The 18,609-nt window shown below is 40.1% G+C and overlaps 1 protein-coding gene across 2 annotated transcripts in view; it reads left to right on the top strand.

Annotated features, from left to right (window-relative positions):
- The window catches only part of LOC145684067 (uncharacterized), a 457,866-nt gene that overhangs the window by 234,417 nt on the left and 204,840 nt on the right, over nt 1–18,609 (top strand). The window contains exon 1 of one of the 2 annotated variants that reach the window (XM_081755926.1): nt 7,449–7,782. The exons of the other annotated variant lie outside the window; for it this stretch is intronic. The gene's annotated coding sequence lies outside the window, so the exon portion shown is untranslated. Of the gene's footprint in view, nt 1–7,448; nt 7,783–18,609 lie in introns of those variants that run through there. 2 annotated transcript variants of the gene reach the window in all.

Here is an 18,609-nt window from a genome sequence, read left to right as displayed (position 1 = left end):
TTTTTTCGCACCGATATCACCCTCAGATTTTCTGCTATGATAATTATGATGATTAACTGCTGACAGCAAGGGCGCCCATGTTGTAGTTTCCAAGGGGGGGCACGTATATGGACATTTCAGATATAGTTTCAAATTTTGTTGTAACTATTTTAAAAATTCAATTAAGTTTTCGATATTCTGAAGTACGATTTCTTCTAGCGGGCGAGCGCCCCACGTTGCCCCCCTAATGTGCGCCCTTGGCTGACAGGAGTAAATGTAATTTGAGATTTAAAGTAAAAAGTTGTTAATAAGATAAATTCTAAGTTTTAATTAAAGAAATACATGTGTGTGATACTAAACATTCAAACACATAATTTACAAATGTATGTGTAAACGTATTCATATATGCAATAACGTATTCATATACAGGATGTTCCAGGAAAAACCTCAAAACTTCGCTTATGTTGAGTGAGTTGATTTTGAGTTTAACGTCCTGTTAAGCAGCGAGGCTATATGAGACATGGACCTACTGAGTAACGTGGAATCCGAACCACGTGAGCTCCCAACGGGAATGGAATCCGGGTCTCCCACGCCAAAGGTGCATACGCTAACCGCTTAGCCACGAAGGAGCTCTAACTTCGCATGTGTGTTAAGAACTTCAATGCTAGAAAAAATCAGCAACTTTGATCGAAAACGCTTAATTACGGAGATAGGGATAATAAAAGGGCAAGGAGGATGACTGATTCCAGTAATTACTTTTTAATTAGCTCTCTCCGTAATTAAGGGTTTACAACCAAAGTGGCAGAGAAACATTTTTTCTTGTAGAAACACTGCAGAATACTCCCTGGACGTAATATCTATTTTTACAACAAAAGTTGTAAGCGTAAAAAAATAAAGAAACTACTATAGCATTTAATTCAGAAAATTTTTGCTTATGCCCGGTAACTTAATACAAACTATTCATTTACTTGTTAGGGAGAGGCCATACCCTCCCTTGTGGAGTCCACGGATGTACATGTATTGCAATACGTATGTTGTGTACTTGAAAACCGAGAGTAGCAGTGCCGTCTTAACGGTACCATGACCACTTGGCCGGGGCCCCGCGAGCAAAATGCCATGTATTAAGTACATGTACTAGGAACAAAATTTAGTCATAGGGACCACAACACACTTGTTTACTCTGCGGCCCAATACGTTGTTAAAACGTTACTAGAGAGTAGGTTAGACTGGAGGGTAGAGTAGACGGCAATAGCACGGGGCACCCTTAGGCGCAGGGCCCGGTTAGGATCAATCGGTCCAATCGGCTTAAAGCCGGCCCTGACTCTTGTTAATAATAGATTTTTCTATTTTGCTTCGATTCACAGAAAATACTGTCTAGAAGTGAAACGTAAAATATTATTGTGCTATCATATGATTTTATACCCCGGTAATTGCACCGGAATAATTGCACCTGTCTCGCTACTGTTACTCAACTTTGCATGTTGCTGATAAGACGTAGCTTGAAACTTGGCAGCACCCAATCGTTCTAAGAGAGGTAGCCCTTGCTTGCTTGCTGCTCTGTGTTGTCTTGCCTTCAGGCGATCGAGCAGAATGTTTCGAGTGTTGTGTTTACCACTACCGAGAAAAAGGAAACGTTACACGAAGGGAACAAAAAAAACTATCTATCCTTTGGAGTTAGTACTGGACAGAGAGCTAGCACATGAAAAAATCACGTCATGAGGTACAAATTGTTTCACCCCTATATCTGGTGCAGGTCGGCGGGAACGTAAGAAAAAGTCTTGCGCGTCAAACCGGGTGCTTTTGGTTACAGTAAGACCCCGAAGGTTTGAAAAAGGGCCAAACTTTATGTCATGTAAGGTACAAGAAAATTTCTCTCGCCGTCTTGTTCCTTTCCATGTGTCAATCACCAAAAGACTTCGTAAGACGAAAAAATTATAGGCCAAATCCCCTTCAGACAAGAGTTTTGAGAAAAGGGCTAAAAATTACGTCATAAGATAAAAGAAAAAAAACTTAACGGGGTTTGGTGTGGAAGGATATCGTAATGTAAATAAAAACTGATGACAAGTTGCGAAGTCATATTCATCATTTCTATTCGCGCCTTCCGTATTTCGCGTCATGTCTCATGGGCATGTATGCTTTCGCCCTATGTTAAAAAATGTCAGTTTACTCTTGCCCTTATCAACAATGTCCTTATAATAGTGCCACCTTATCAGTAAGTCACCCTTGATATCTTACAAAGAGAGTGTGTAGACAGAAGTTTGCGATGATTATATTTACTGAATGTTTGTAAGGACAAAACATATTATACTTTAAAATGATATGACTACTTAAAAATATTACATGTAAAAAACATGTACCAAATTTCACAAAATTAAATCCCCACGTTAAGCGGGTTTGCATATCCAGGCTCCTAACTATGAAAACATTTACGCTCAGTCCAACCTCAATCATTTCACGAATTCAACCTGTTTTACGTATGTTATTAGGACATAATATCGATTGTGATTTATTCTAAAAACACTTTTATACATTGCAAGAGCTGTAACGTCCAAATATTTACTGAGAACTCATAGTCGTATCGGAATAAACAAAAGCGAGTATGGAACAGTAAACTGCTTTCACAAAAGGAAAAAGAATAGGTGCAAAAGGCCTGCAAAACGGTCGAGTGGTTTGCATCGATACACTATCAATCACATGTTTGTGAGTTCAAACCCTGTAGCAAGTTGTTTCTTTTTTAAGTGTCTTCCTATTTTCATCCGGAGGCTGAAAATATTTCTTTGAGTAACTCATTGAAAACTTCTTTTGTTTCAAATTCGATTAGAACGGAACGTTATATGAATTGCGAATCTTAAATCCATAGCTAAAAAAAATGAAGTATACTCACTACTCCATTATCCTGTGATTTGTAACGAAAAACTATTTATAAACAGTGGTGACTTCAGAAAATTATTCTCGGGGGGAATTTCAATATGCGGGTGGAGGACAAACATTGGTAGTCCACATTGAGCACGATCGAATATATGGTCCTGAAGGCGGAAATTTCTTAGCTCGAGAGGGGTCTCAAATTCTCCCTCAGATCACGTCCTGAAAGCATCATTGCTTAAAAGCTTTTCGTAACAAATATAATATTACACTTGTTTCTCGTTCTACATTTAGAATTGGTAAAATCATAACTTATAGAGGATTATAATAAAAGCATAAAAATTACAATACCGATCATGTATAAATTATCCTGTAAGTTACCAACTTTGGGTCAGATTAAAACTCAAATATTTGTTTTCGGATTGCACTTAGAAGTAAGTCCTCTCTATATAATCCTGATTGGAAAGCCATGTTTAACACTAATTAATTAATCACTATTTATACGAATATTTTTTTATTTTACTATTTTTACTATTCAATATTATATACACTTCATTTCCAAAATCAAAATCTCGAAAATGTATATTGTACGAGTGCAGACTCGCAAATAAATGATTATTTATCATATATATTGGTCTCTATTTGAATTCTATTTAATCGAATCCGACAAGAATACAGACAGAAACATCGAGAACAGGTGAAAAAAAAGAGAGAAAAAGACATTGTACCCGGCGGGGACTGGAACTAAGTTCGAATGGTTCTTTACAAGTCGAACGCCTTAGACCACTCGGCTATGGTAACAACTAGTGATTGTAGCAAAGGCTTCGAGTAGTAGTTCTTATTACAGAATAACATTTTTTCTATTGCCTAAAATTTAAACCTAATTTACTTTGATATAATATATCTATTAATTTGTTTCATGAACGTTTTCGTTACTTAGATGAATGATGTATGTTGTTGATATAGATTATATTACACATTCTTTCGTAAATATTATAGAAAGTATCAGGGTTATTTATGATCTTTCATGGAAATTGACTGGCGCATGCGCAGTACACAGACAGTTCAATTGGAAGGCGAGGAAGGAAACGCTAACAGACTTTTAGAATGTTTCATCGCTATGAAGTATAAAGAATAGCTAAAATGTATTTTACGCTTGTCATTGCGTAAAGAATCACCACGTTAATGTTTGTCCAAGTTCTCACTAATCAACTGGACTCATGAAAAATAATTAATATTGTCATTACTGCACAATATGAAGAATAAAGAACGTATATTACACCAAATTGTTCTCGAATTCGAACTTAGCTAAGGAAGGGACAATAAACAAAATGTGATTTATTCATTAGAATTGAGATAATTCAATGAAACTAGAAATTACACAATCAAAAGGAAAAATATCGTTAAAAAGGCAATAATACTTTTATCCGAGATGTGAAATAAAGTTATTAATTAACTGAAATGAAAGTAATATTGGGCATGATATAGAGTAAGGAAAAAAAGTAAATGTATTCTTAGAAACGTTCAAAGTAAATTCACAAATACTTTTTGAAGATATACTACTCTTCCTTTACGTTTTAACGAACTAATAAGTAAACAAGCAAAGGAAAAGAATGAAGAACGAAAGTATTGCTCTTGAAAAGAATATAATAAATAAATGAAACTTAAATAAATGTTTACACAGAAAATAACACACTAGTACTTCGTATAGTCACCTCCAGAGTCAGTAACTTCGTGTAGTCACCTCCAGAGTCAGTAACTTCTTGAAGTCTGTAGGGGATACTAGATACAAGTCTCGAGCAATACGACGGTGTGTCACGAAAATGTTGCCACAGTTCCATAACATGATTTTGAAGAAACGTTTGGTCTCTGTCTTCACGTCTCTCTTCCCATTCTTGCACCATGTAGGCCCACAGATGTTCATTTGGGTTCAAATCTGGGGATAGAGGGGGCCACTCAATACAAATTAACTCTGGATGTTCATTTAGCCACTCTCGTGTTTGCCGGGAAGTGTGAACAGCACTGTTGTCATGCATAAATATATATTCTTCCTGTTCGGGGAAGTTTCTTTCTAAGGACGGTAACAACGTATTTTCGAGGATATTAATGTAAACACTGCTGTTCATTCTCTCAGGCACCGCAACTAAATCTCCAGGACCAGCAGCCGTGATGTATCCCCAAAAGTGTGCTGATATTCGTCCTGAACAAGAAGTTCTGATAATATTTTGTTCAGCATACCTGGTTCCGCGCGGTCTATACAATATAACTCTGAATCATGGGCGGCGATTAGGGGGGCAAAGGGGGGCAGTTGTCCCCCCACTTTTCTGAAATGGCCTATTAATGTATATAGTTTCAACCAGGGAAATTTGAATATTAACATTGATATACAAATATTCAAATCATGTCTTGCCCCCCCCCACTTTTAACGTCCAATCGCCGCCACTGCTCTGAATTGTTGGTTAGACTTGAAAACCTTCTCGTCGGTCCAGATGACTAAGTCCCAATATGACTGAGATTGGGTTATGTTATTCTGTGCCCATTCCATTCGTCTGGCCTTGTGAGTTTCCGTCAGGAGAGTCTTCCTAGCGGGTCTTGAACAGTGTAGACCAGCCCCCAATAATCTTCTTCTTATTGTTTCGTGAGAACAATTATATTCTCTGGCTTTGTCCAAGAGGATTGACGTGTGGCATAGAGGTCTGTTGATTACTTCTGTAACTAAAGCTTGATCTTGAGCTGAAGTTGTCACTTTTGGCCTTCCACTTCTTGACCGAGACCTGAACCATTCACACCTTCTTCATGTCGCTGAACCCATTTCTTGACCGTTTTCTTGTCACATCCCAGATCTCTAGCAATCTGAGGCACAGTTTGTCCCATTTTTGCTCGGCCTATGATTTCTCCTCTCAGAGCAACAGACAGTTCTCCACAGCCTTTAGAGCGAGGCATTTTGAGAACCTATTAGAAATTTGCGTTCTGGCGTGTATGACAAATGTCGGTAAAGTGCATCTTTGTGTTTCTACTGCGCATGCACCAGTCAATTTTCATGAAAGATCATAAATAATCCTGACAATTGCTGTAATATTTATGAACGAATACGTAATAGAACCTATATTAACAACATCATTCGTCAAAGTAAAGAATACCGTAAACATAAAACAATTTCAACAGACTATTAATCAGGCCAAAATAGGCTTAAACTTCAGAGAATACAAAATAAATTTCATACGGTAACAAAAGATTGAATATGAAACATGCTTACTATATTTTCAACTTGTCACATTAGCCGAGTGGACTCAGTTCGCATCAAGCCGCCGTCGAGTCAACACGGGTGCTCTGGTGCTTCCACAGTGTACTATAGCCTATAGTATCGTAGACCATATATACGTTAAGTGTATTTCATAGCTCTGATTACTATATCAAAGCAAAACTACTGAAGTAGGAGTTATACTCCGTACTCTCAATTATTGCCGTTTCGGCGTAGTGTCGGTGTATCAGTGCAAACGTGAATATGGAATATAAAAAAAGATCTTCAATTTAAACTAGAATTTGACAAGAAGTTCCGTGCAGTTCGACCAGTCCCCTTGGAAATCTACCATTGGATGAACTCCACTTTCCCAGGTATTTTTGATCATATCAGTGCCATGCAGTTAAATAGTGAAAATTTTTGTATTTTTCTAAAATTCAAAACGCAACAGGAATACGATGACTTTGCAGCTCATGCCCCTAGTGAGGTACCATTCACTCATTCAAATAAGGAAGTGAGTTTTGTTCGAATTATTTCCGCAGCAGATCCGACTACCCTCCTTCGTGTGTTTGAGTATCCTATCGAGGCACCGAACAACTTATTGAGTGAGGCTCTTAGTGCATATGGTTCAGTGATTAAAATAGAAGATCAGGAATGGGCCCCTCCTTATCCCCCTGGTATTAAAACTGGAACTCGCCATGTACATATTAAACTGACATCTCATGTGCCATCCCGACTTCTAGTCCATGGTTATAAAGTAGGAGTATCATACAGTGGACAACCGATTACATGTTTCCGATGCCAAAGCTCTATGCATACCGTAGCGAACTGTGTACTGAAACGGGGGGCTCAACCCCGAGGGGCAACGAGTGTAATCCCGACCACTTCTCCGTCAATTCCTCGCATGACAGAACTCGGAAAAGTGACTCCTAAGACATCCTACAAATTAGCCCCACCTGTCATTTCTACGAAATCTGGTAACCAAGAAGATGATCTTGAGCATCGACCCTCGGTTCCGGACCCAAAGGAGTTCCCTGCACTTTCAATAACGTCTCTTGAGAAAGCAAAGGACGATACCCAACTTCCCAGTAAACGAGTGCCTTTATCGCCTACATCGGAGGCCTCCGGCATACGAGTAGAGCAGCATATCACCTCACACAACATGGAGGTTGAACCACATCCCTCACCAGTTGAGGATAGCGAGATCCCGAAAGAGACACAGGAAGAGCATCTTGAACCCTTTGAAAGCGAGTTTCTCCAGCATGAGACACAAGGAATTAAATTTAGCGATGTTATCTCTAAACAAAAAAGACGCAAACTATCCCGGAAGGAAGAACTGAATTCTCACTTGGAAGGCAGCCAAGTCTCTCTGTCTTGCGATCGAGACCCACGGACTCGCCCACAGCAGGTGTTTGAAACAGATACATAAGGTATTGGTCTTCAAGGTCAATGGATACGAATTCACCCCAAGTAGTGTGGTGTGTGCCTCCGTTGGTTTGTTTTTTTTTCTCTACGTCACGTGTGTACAACACAAGTGCCCTCCGATTCTAATAGTGCAAGAGTGCAGAGTGGAACAGCGGTATTTATCACGTATACAAACAGGAAATCCTTGAGTGTTAGTTGTGTTTAAATCTACCATAGCCGTATGGTTATAATTTCACCTGCAGCACTTATATTCATAAACATCTATCATGGATTTTGTAAGTTATTTTTTGCTTCACTTCTTAGTTTTAAGACTCATATTAACTTTGAGTAGCGTAAACTTACGTAGATATCGACATTGCACAGAAGTGTTATACTACGAAATTTTCCTCTATATGACTGTGATAAACTCTTTATCCTTTCTCACGATAAATTTAAATCGCGCAAGTAGTGACGATAAAAAAGCATATTTAAACCAATTTCTCGTATGTCATAAACCGGATGTAGTTTGTGTGCAAGAACTTATACATGATTCATTTCACAATATGATGGACTATGATGTGTTTGCTAATTTAGGACCCACCACTGGAGTAGGGATGTTTATCCGAAAAGGATTGGGGCATACCAATCTTACTCTCTCCCCTGACGGACGTATTATTCATTGTGTCATACAGGGGCACCTGGTCGTCGGACTATATGCTCCTTCTGGCTATACAGCTAAGAAGGAACGGGCTGAATTTTATGGCCAAAGTTTGCCACAATTCCTGCCTCCTAATATTTCTCGTATGGTAATCATGGCTGATTGGAATACCACTGAAACCAGTGCAGATTCAATTCCGCCCACCCCCCCTTGTCCCGCATTTTTGGAATTTTTGCGGGCTTATCACTTACGGGATGTAGTCATTGTTTCCAATTCACCGAGGACCTATACCCATTGTACTTCACATTCGAAAAGTAGGATTGACAAAATATACGTCACTCCTGACTTATTTCACACTATTATTGACGTACAGACTATTATACCATCTTTCAGCGATCATGCAGCGATCAAGCTCCACATAAAAACAGATCAACCCTTGCCAGCCCTTAGCAGGCGAGGATACTGGAAGTTAAATACATCCTTACTTCACCACGACGGTTATCGGGAGGAACTGAAACAACAATATTCATATTGGGAAAGGATGCAACAATATTTTCCAGATCTCGCCTCTTGGTGGACGACATTTCTTAAACCTAAGATCGCTCGGTTCTTCCAAGGTAAAGGACACGAAACACGACACGATCGGCAGTTGATGTTTGAATTCCTCTATGAAGCATTGCGTCAGGCATGGTGTGCGGCCCCCTCACTACAGAATAAACGCACAGTGCAACAGCTCAAACTACGACTCCAAAATCTCCAGGCTCCCACACTCATGCCTTCTTTTATTAATGAGACCACATATTATAGGCTTGCCCAGGAAACTGTCACTATTTACGACGTTGCACGTCTATTGCACCGGCGGAAACAGGCTACAATAGTAGCTTTCCGACTCCCGAATGGTGATATGACTAGTGATTCGATTCAGATCCTAAATGTTTTCCGTGAGCATTACCATAAATTAGTACAACCCCGACCTTCTGACACCAATGTTACAACTCAGTTTTTGTCGATTATTCCCAAACTGATTACGGAGGAAGAGGGTCGTGATCTCATGCGCCCCATAACTTCTCAGGAAATATGGATGGCCCTCCAGGCAACAAAAGGAAAGGGCGCGCCAGGATATGAAGGTCTGCCGTACGCGTTCTATAAACAATACTGGACTTTTCTTTCCGATACCCTAGTCAAGTTATTTAATACATATTTACAGGGAGGCCCCATCCGCGGTAACGTCGGAATCACAATCTTTATCCCGAAATCCGCCACTTCCCAGACTGTACAGGAGTACCGACCCATCACTTTACTGCCTACCGATTTGAAACTTTTTACCAAAATTCTGACGGCACGTTTAAAACCCATATTGCAAAAGTATATTAGTCCATATCAGGCAGCCACCCACCCCAAATATAACATCTATTATGTGTTACGTTCGTTACGGGATTTTATAGCGTACGTGCAAACTCGGCGCATTAAAGCGGGGGTCCTTGGCATAGATTTTTCTTCCGCATATGACTGCGTTGATCACGGGTTTCTTCTTCAAACTTTAGACGCTTGGGGATTTCCTCCTGAATTTCAACAAGTCATAAGACAACTATACCAATCGGCCCAATGTCGAGTACAGATCAACGGTCATCTTTCTGACATATTTGCTCTGCAACGCGGATTACGGCAAGGTGATAGCATCTCGACGAGCCTCTTTGTGATAGTTCTAGATACCTATCTCCGGGCTCTGGCTAACATTACCTCTCCCGGTATACCGGAATACCATCAATTACACGTCTTCGGATTTGCGGATGACGTAACCTTAATAGGAACTACGCCCAAAGATATGCTCACCGCCATCCGCATAACTGACGAGTTCACCCAGTGCTCCGGCTTGGCATACAATAAACACAAGACCAAACTCCTGTCATTTCACGGATTCTCCCTACCCTCTTTACCTGATTCACGCTCTCACATTCCCACGGTTGATGTTTTAACAGTACTCGGCATAACTTTTCATAGCGATGTACGCAAACAAATGGATGCTGTCTGGCGTCCTATAGTTCTTCAGATTAAGCAGCTGCTATACTTACAACGGTTCCGAGGTCTGCATATCATACATAAGGTCCAATATCTTAACCAGTATGTTGCTGCTAAACTTTGGTACTACGCGCGTATCTTTCCCCTCCCTTCTGTTTACGCTCGCCAAATTGAATCTGTATTTATGTGGTTTCTTTGGCGGGGCTACTACTTCCGCCTCCGCCACAACACTATTTATCTTCCTCGCAGCGAAGGGGGCCTTGGACTCGTAAATATTCGTCTTAAAAGTCAAGTTTTATACATGCTAGATGCGTATCAAGACGTTGAGCCCCACATGGACTATACACGGGTGTGGATCGAATGTTTCTGGCCCGAATACTCCCAACCAAGGAATCCACCTTTCTGCAGATTTGGCAAATTATGTCCTACCTATGTCACCAATCTTGTTCAAGCATGGACATATTCTGGTGCGCTTGCTTCCCCTACTACATATACTCACCAAACCTTATACCAGCAATTGTGGAGAGCGTCACTTGTAGATGTGAGAGTCCGGGTACAGGATATGTTCCCCAATAAACAATGGCGCCATATTTGGCAAAATCTAAGAACCAATGTCCTCCCTTTGCACACACAAGCGGTATGGACGACCATCGTTCATCAACTGCCTGCCACACAAGAACGACTTCTGCGCATTGGACGTACCACAACCCTCACCTGCAAATATTGTGGCCACTCCGACACACTATCTCATCGCTACATGTCATGTTCAGGTGCCGATATTATTTGGAACCTCCTCCTTCGTATGTTGAGCTTGATCTGCCGTACACCTGTTTCTTTATTTACAGTCGATCTCCTATTCTTTCCTGCATTTCAGTATTACCCAAAAACCAAACATAATACGGTCCTCTGGTTAGTTGGTACCACATTGTTATATGTTCATCATTCCATGCCGTGGAATGATGAATGCTTATATTTCGACTTTCTACAACGGGAACGCCGCAAATATTTTTCAGTCGATCTTGAAAGACAATCTTTCAGTGGTTTTTTGCAAGCAGCTCTGTCCCACCTGTCGGGAAAGACCCTGAGGACATGAATTGTGCTTGTGAACATTTTCCTTGTTATGCATAACCATTATCATCGTACAGCGGAGTAGGTTTGCTCAGAATCACATCTTGGACTCTCTTCCCAGTGGTCGGTCCTAGATTACGCCTATATTGTCTCCATGTAATTTTGCTATGTAATATTAGTGACAGAGTACAATAAATATATTCAGTGGACTAAGGCATTCGGTTAGAGATTCTGAGGCACCGTTCAAGAGTAGTTCGAATCCCACCACAGTACAATTTGATTTTACCTCTTCTTGACGTTTCTGTTTGTGATCCTACCGGATTCTATTAAATATAATTTCGTAATACGCTAAAATATACGTAATATTTGAAGTTCTTAACCTCCCATTTTTACATTTTTCAAGCTCACTTGAGAAGAAAGAGAGAAAATAAAAGTACAAAGATTTACAATAATTACTTAGCATTTACTGTCATTGTAATTGTGGATATTTTATTTATGAAAATGTATAATTAGCTAAAAATATATTTAGTAGGTCACATGTCTCCATTTTTCGATTCTAACTTGAAAGTTACAGTTTAGGCGGTGACATATCGAAGACCCAGGGGGTTGAGGGGGTTGTAACCCCTCCCATTGAAACTTTTATATTCTATTGAAATAAAAAGTGTTTCAGTTTATAATCTTGGAAAAGCAACAATCACCGTATGTGGAGGACGGTTTATTTATACTACGATTTGTCACTTCCAAATGTGTAGAAGATGTGACTGGATATTGTGTATAATCATTCAAGAAATATAAGACAACGAAGGGACTTCGTAAATCCTTCACACCACCCCAGGAGGAGGAAGTGCGTCCCGCCGTCCCTCGGTTGGGAACTAATGCTTGCGAGGGAAACATTGTAACAGTGTGTAAGCGTTTCATTCCTCGCCTTCCAATTGAACTGTCTGTGTACTGCGCATGCGCCAGTCAATTTCCATAAAAGATCATAAATAACCCTGATACTCTCTATAATATTTACGAAAGAATGTGTAATAAAATCTATATCAACAACATACATCATTCATCTAAGTAACGAAAACGTTCATGAAACAAATTAATAGATATATTATATCAAAGTAAATTAGGTTTAAATTTTAGGCAATAGAAAAAATGTTATTCTGTAATAAGAACTACTACTCGAAGCCTTTGCTTCAATCACTAGCTGTTACCATAGCCGAGTGGTCTAAGGCGTTCGCTTATAAAGAACCATTCGAACTTACTTCGAGTCCCCGCCGGGTACAACGTTTTTCTCTCTCTTTTTTGTCAACTGTTCTCGATATTTCTGTCTGTGTTCTTGTCGGATTCGATTAAATAGAATTCAAATAGAGACCAATATATATGATAAATAATCATTTATTTGCGAGTCTGCACTCGTACAATATACATTTTCGAGATTTTGATTTTGGAAATGAAGTGTATATAATATTGAATAGTAAAAATAGTAAAATAAAAAAAATATTCGTATAAATAGTGATTAATTAATTAGTGTTTAACATGGCTTTCCAATCAGGATTATATAGAGAGGACTTACTTCTAAGTGCAATCCGAAAACAAATATTTGAGTTTTAATCTGACCCAAAGTTGGTAACTTACAGGATAATTTATACATGATCGGTATTGTAATTTTTATGCTTTTATTATAATCCTCTATAAGTTATGATTTTACCAATTCTAAATGTAGAACGAGAAACAAGTGTAATATTATATTTGTTACGAAAAGCTTTTAAGCAATGATGCTTTCAGGACGTGATCTGAGGGAGAATTTGAGACCCCTCTCGAGCTAAGAAATTTCCGCCTTCAGGACCATATATTCGATCGTGCTCAATGTGGACTACCAATGTTTGCCCTCCACCCGCATATTGAAATTCCCCCCGAGAATAATTTTCTGAAGTCACCACTGTTTATAAATAGTTTTTCGTTACAAATCACAGGATAATGGAGTAGTGAGTATACTTCATTTTTTTTAGCTATGGATTTAAGATTCGCAATTCATATAACGTTCCGTTCTAATCGAATTTGAAACAAAAGAAGTTTTCAATGAGTTACTCAAAGAAATATTTTCAGCCTCCGGATGAAAATAGGAAGACACTTAAAAAAGAAACAACTTGCTACAGGGTTTGAATTCACAAACATGTGATTGATAGTGTATCGATGCAAACCACTCGACCGTTTTGCAGGCCTTTTTGCACCTATTCTTTTTCCTTTTGTGAAAGCAGTTTACTGTTCCATACTCGCTTTTGTTTATTCCGATACGACTATGAGTTCTCAGTAAATATTTGGACGTTACAGCTCTTGCAATGTATAAAAGTGTTTTTAGAATAAATCACAATCGATATTATGTCCTAATAACATACGTAAAACAGGTTGAATTCGTGAAATGATTGAGGTTGGACTGAGCGTAAATGTTTTCATAGTTAGGAGCCTGGATATGCAAACCCGCTTAACGTGGGGATTTAATTTTGTGAAATTTGGTACGTATGTGTTCAGAAACACTCACAGAAGCCTTGGACCGGAACTGATAACTTTGCACGTCCCTAGCAAAAGAAAATGGACATGAGATTTCGAACATGGAATATTAGAAGTCTTTATAGGGCAGGCGCATTAAAAAACGTAACGAATGAGCTAGAGGAATACAGGATGGACCTAGTAGGAGTTCATTAAGTTAGGTTGGAAGGAAATGGATCTGTGAATTCCGGAAATTTTATGTTCTTTTACGGGGAAGGAAATAAAATTCACCAATTAGGAACAGGGTTTTTCGTTCACAAACGAAGAGTATCAGCAACTAAGCGCGTTGAATTTATTACCAATAGACTTTCTTTTATTACTCTTAAGGGTCGCTGGTGTGATATTATTCTTTTAAATGTACAGTCACCAGCAAAAGTATCTCCCTCCTAAGTGTTCTAATTCCATTCCTTGGGGTCCAGATAATTTGCACTTTGTAAAACGCCTGGACAGATGCAACCCAACTTACACGAAACTTTTCTGTACACTAACAGCAGTTACTAGCGCTGATCCAGGTGTCTATGCAGGTATCCCCTGAAATGGACAACTAGGCCGTACCTTGGGTCTGGGAGAGAAGGCTGCGTGGTACCCTAACACGCTAAAAAAGAGTGGGTAGCTGATGTGTCCAAGAGTGTCGGCGGATCCAGCGCCCTACCGGGAGGATGATGTAGGTACTGCCCTCAAGGAGAGTGTAATGCGTTCTCTTGGGTCCGAGATGGGATACTTAGTATCCTAACTCATACTCGTACCTCAGGAGCGCTGAGGAAGTGAGCAATACACGGCCCTAGTAGAGGAGCCGCCGCTCTTAAATGACCATTGTCTTTAAAGGTAGACAGTCTACATCAGCCATTGGGTCTGGTAATATACGGTGTACCTCTACCGTAATTAGAGGTGGTTCCGTATTGTTCGAACGGCCCTAAGGAAGGAAGGGTGTGGGTGTCCCTTCTAATGGTGGGTTACACGTACCATTGGGATTCGGACAAGTAGCTTAGCTAAAACGTGTACGTGGTACCTAAACACGTAAAAGATAGGCAGCCCCGTATTGTTTGAGCGGGCCTACCAGGGGAGACACGGCTCCCAAATGACAATGTCTGCCTTTCAGCAAACGGTCTACATCAGTCATTGGTTCTGGTAATGTACGGTGTACCTCTACCGTAATTAGAGGAAGTACAGTATTGCTTGCACGACCCTACCGGGGGGGTGTCGGATTCTTGCCTGCGGGGAGACCAAACGGAGGTGGGGAGGGCCCAATCCCAGGAATCTGGGTAACGGTTTTGATCCTGCTAAAGGGAGGAAATTCTGTGGGTATGGGCTGGCACCAAACTCAAATGGTGACTTAACACGTACCATTTGGTCCGGGATGAGATACGGGAGTATCTCGACGTGTGCGTGGTACCTCTACACGACAAGGCGGTTGCCAGTTGAACGAGGCAGGCAGGGCCGGCATTGAACAAGCCCCCTCGGGCATTGCCTGGGGCCCCGGATTTGGTTGGACTCTGTCGGGCTGTGGTCATACCGTGGGATTCGGTAGCTTGTGGGATCCAATCCCAGGAATCTGGGTAACGGTGAACACGGGCGGGAGGTGAGCTTGCCTTATAACGCTCGGGCGCCATGCCTGCAGAGCATAGTAGGACTGATTCGCTAGCAGTCTGCCTCAACCAGTAGGTCAACTGGTAGGCACTCAGGACTTCGGTCCGGCCGCGCAGTGGGCGTATCCCACTCCCTCAGAGAATGGGGGTTACATCGTTTAGGCGAGTCAGAATTAGGGGACAAATTCTGACGGTGCAGCATGTGCACGAACATTCAATAGCGTATTGAGGAACTACGGGCGGGGTGCGATACATTTGAGCGGTACCCGTCCATCAAATAGACCGAAAGGTCGCAGGTATGCTCTCCATGCATGCAACTAAGCGTAGACCAGTAGACCGCTAGCATCAAAGTGTACTTTTCACCTTACATTTCATTGTAATCTTTCTCTTTCATAGTGATTCGGATCCCAGTTTACACTCCTATATAGATTCGAAGCTGACATAGAACATAAAAATGGTATCACTCAATTTCGTTTTTCAAATGCATCAATATTTTGTGACACTGCTGACATTTTGTTATGTTATACTATCTGTCTTATGCATTTAAACTAAATTCATACTACTTTATTACCATCTGTTGCCACATATCAAACTTCTCCATTGTACATTTTCAGCAGACGTAGGTGCAATAACGTGCAACACTGCACCACTACACTTCACTGTTATGTTTAGTGTTAAAAGTGCATTTTAAATCTGTGCACATTTGTATATGGTGCTTTTTCAAATAAAATATTTTATGCTGAGTTGGCAACACTGCTTCACCTATGGCAACATTGCTTATGGTTTTCAATAGGGCATTTTGTTCTCATTATATTGTGCAATTTTTGTTTTGAATGCTTTAACGGTTTTCAAGATATTTACTTTAAACGTACGAAATTCTATAATACAATATTTTGGATATTCAAATTTTGAAGCCTCCTAGCGCCTATCCTTCTGGTCCATAGCACCTTAAATTTTGCTAATGTTCATTTCTGATGATTCTCTATCAGATGTACTATGGGGCAATCAGATTTTAGTGACAACTTGTGGGACCCTCCCGTCTGAGTATGTATTGAAATTGAAATTGAAACATTTGAAAAAAAAAAATGGACCTATCGGGTACTTGAGCGAGGGTTCACAGAATAGAAGTTCAATATGCTAACCACATACCTACCGCTTCACTTTCGCCATCCATCCACACTATTAGCCAGTTATAATCGTTGCATGTAAGACTATACACACGATCCTAATGCTCGTATAAAGAGACGTTCTTTATGTGAACGTCACAATCACTTACTCGAGATTTTCTTTAACTCAAAAAAAGTTATATAGATCTCCGTCAATGAGAAAAATATCACAAAACGTTCTTCAAGTTGACGCTACGTCATCGTTTTCAACGATGGTCTCGATTTATATTACATTTCATCACCTTAACTTCTGATTTCCAAAGAAGGAAACACGGCAGACATTAGTTTAGCACTCTTTTAATTGTATCAACTCGTGTGGAAATAGAAAGTTATATTTTTGTCTTCCGTAACTACTAGTTTATTTTATATTCGTATGATGAATTTGGTGAAGTGTAGCCGCTGGCAATAGCCGAGTAGCCCACAAAAATAATAAAAATTAAAAAAAAAAGCCTCGGGATTTCGGCTTCGGATCATGAGCCGCAATCCACTAGGTGTTCGAATCCCTCTGAAAAGCAAGGTCGGAATTTTAACTGTACTCGATATTTCTGTGTTCGTGTCCCTGTCGTGTTTGGAATACATCGAAATGACATGAGGTGCCCCTGGCGAACAATCATATTTGATGTAGAAATCGCCCTTCTCTTACCAATAACAATCACCATCAATAACACTAATACATTGGAACGAATTTTAAAAAATAAAAGGTGTGAAAGCAGGGTACTATATGCAGCGATCTGGGTTCGAAATCCCGTCATGGCAACTATTTTTCTTTATTGGAAGGAATTGTTTTCGTAATTGGGATTGTATTTCTGTTATTCCTTTATTATTATTATTATTATTATTATTATTATTATTATTATTATTATTATTATTATTATTATTATGTAAATGAATGAATCCCAAAGTAAAGTCCGGATAGGATTTTTTTTCCATGAGCTTTTATGTGGAGAATGGCCTGAAACAAGGAGATGCATTGTCTCCATTATTATTCAACTTTGTCCTGGAATACGCTATAATTAAAATCAAAGAGAGCAACCAGGGCCCAGAGTTGAATGATATTCACCAGGTTACCAGGGTGCGCGGTCGGTGACTCTGAAGATATTTCAACAGTCCAAAGGCGCAACAATCTATTGGGCTGGCATCTGAGCTTTCCACAGGAATGTATTCAAAAAGAATAACACAAATCCTCAATTCCTTTGCCATCACCTGATAAAACCGTAGCAATGTTCTGTTGGTATTAGTCGAAGTCTTGTCTATATGGAACATCACCTGATTCGCGCTCATTCCATACAATTATGAGATCTATTTCCAATAGATAGGTGTTGAAATAGACCCTCGGAAGTATCTAGCATTCACATTCACGTTTTTGTCTATCTTGTGTATCATCAACTTATCCTCATATCTGAATCCCGCAACAACCATGATGCCACGAGAAAAACTGTCCCTACACTCACCAATAAAGTTGTTGTGTCTTTTACCGTTAATGTCACGGTATATGATTGCCGGAATGAGAGCACCAGCAGTGAGATGGACATATGGATAATCCACTGTGACAACTTTCTTCCATTTGGAATTTGCCAGGTACTTGGAACTTGCGTACGTACGAAAACTTAGCATGGAAAAGGACCATTACCTAATCTGCCCATACTGGTTGTTTTTCGACGACATTTGATAACACTCACGCACTTAGAAGGTCACACACAACACCGCTTCTGCCAACAGACCCATAGTTCCAGTATGATACACCAGGTAACAGCACCGAATCGAATATGGTCGGATATAAGCAAACGACCTAGTGTATATTTTTTTCTTTTTTCATGGACGATGAGCTACTTTCCCAGCAAGTTTAGTACAGATCCGGCCAGTAGTTACCGAGAAATAAAACATCATACCTGGTAGTAACCTATACCCCATGCCGTAAACGTTGCCAACACCTAGTGGCCCACTTGCCAGTAAATGTCGATCATCGATATAGCGACGCGTCGAAGGATTGCCGCTAGTGTGCCACTGGCGGCAGGGTTTCGTCGGGTCGAAAGAAATATCTATATTCGGGGTATTGAAATTATCACCCGGTGAGGCTGAAGGAGA

This window comes from Thermobia domestica, chromosome 1 (assembly GCF_964235325.1).
Source record: "Thermobia domestica chromosome 1, izTheDome1.hap1.1, whole genome shotgun sequence".
In the NCBI taxonomy this organism is placed as follows: domain Eukaryota; kingdom Metazoa; phylum Arthropoda; class Insecta; order Zygentoma; family Lepismatidae; genus Thermobia; species Thermobia domestica.
This window is presented reverse-complemented; position numbering and strand designations above follow the sequence as displayed.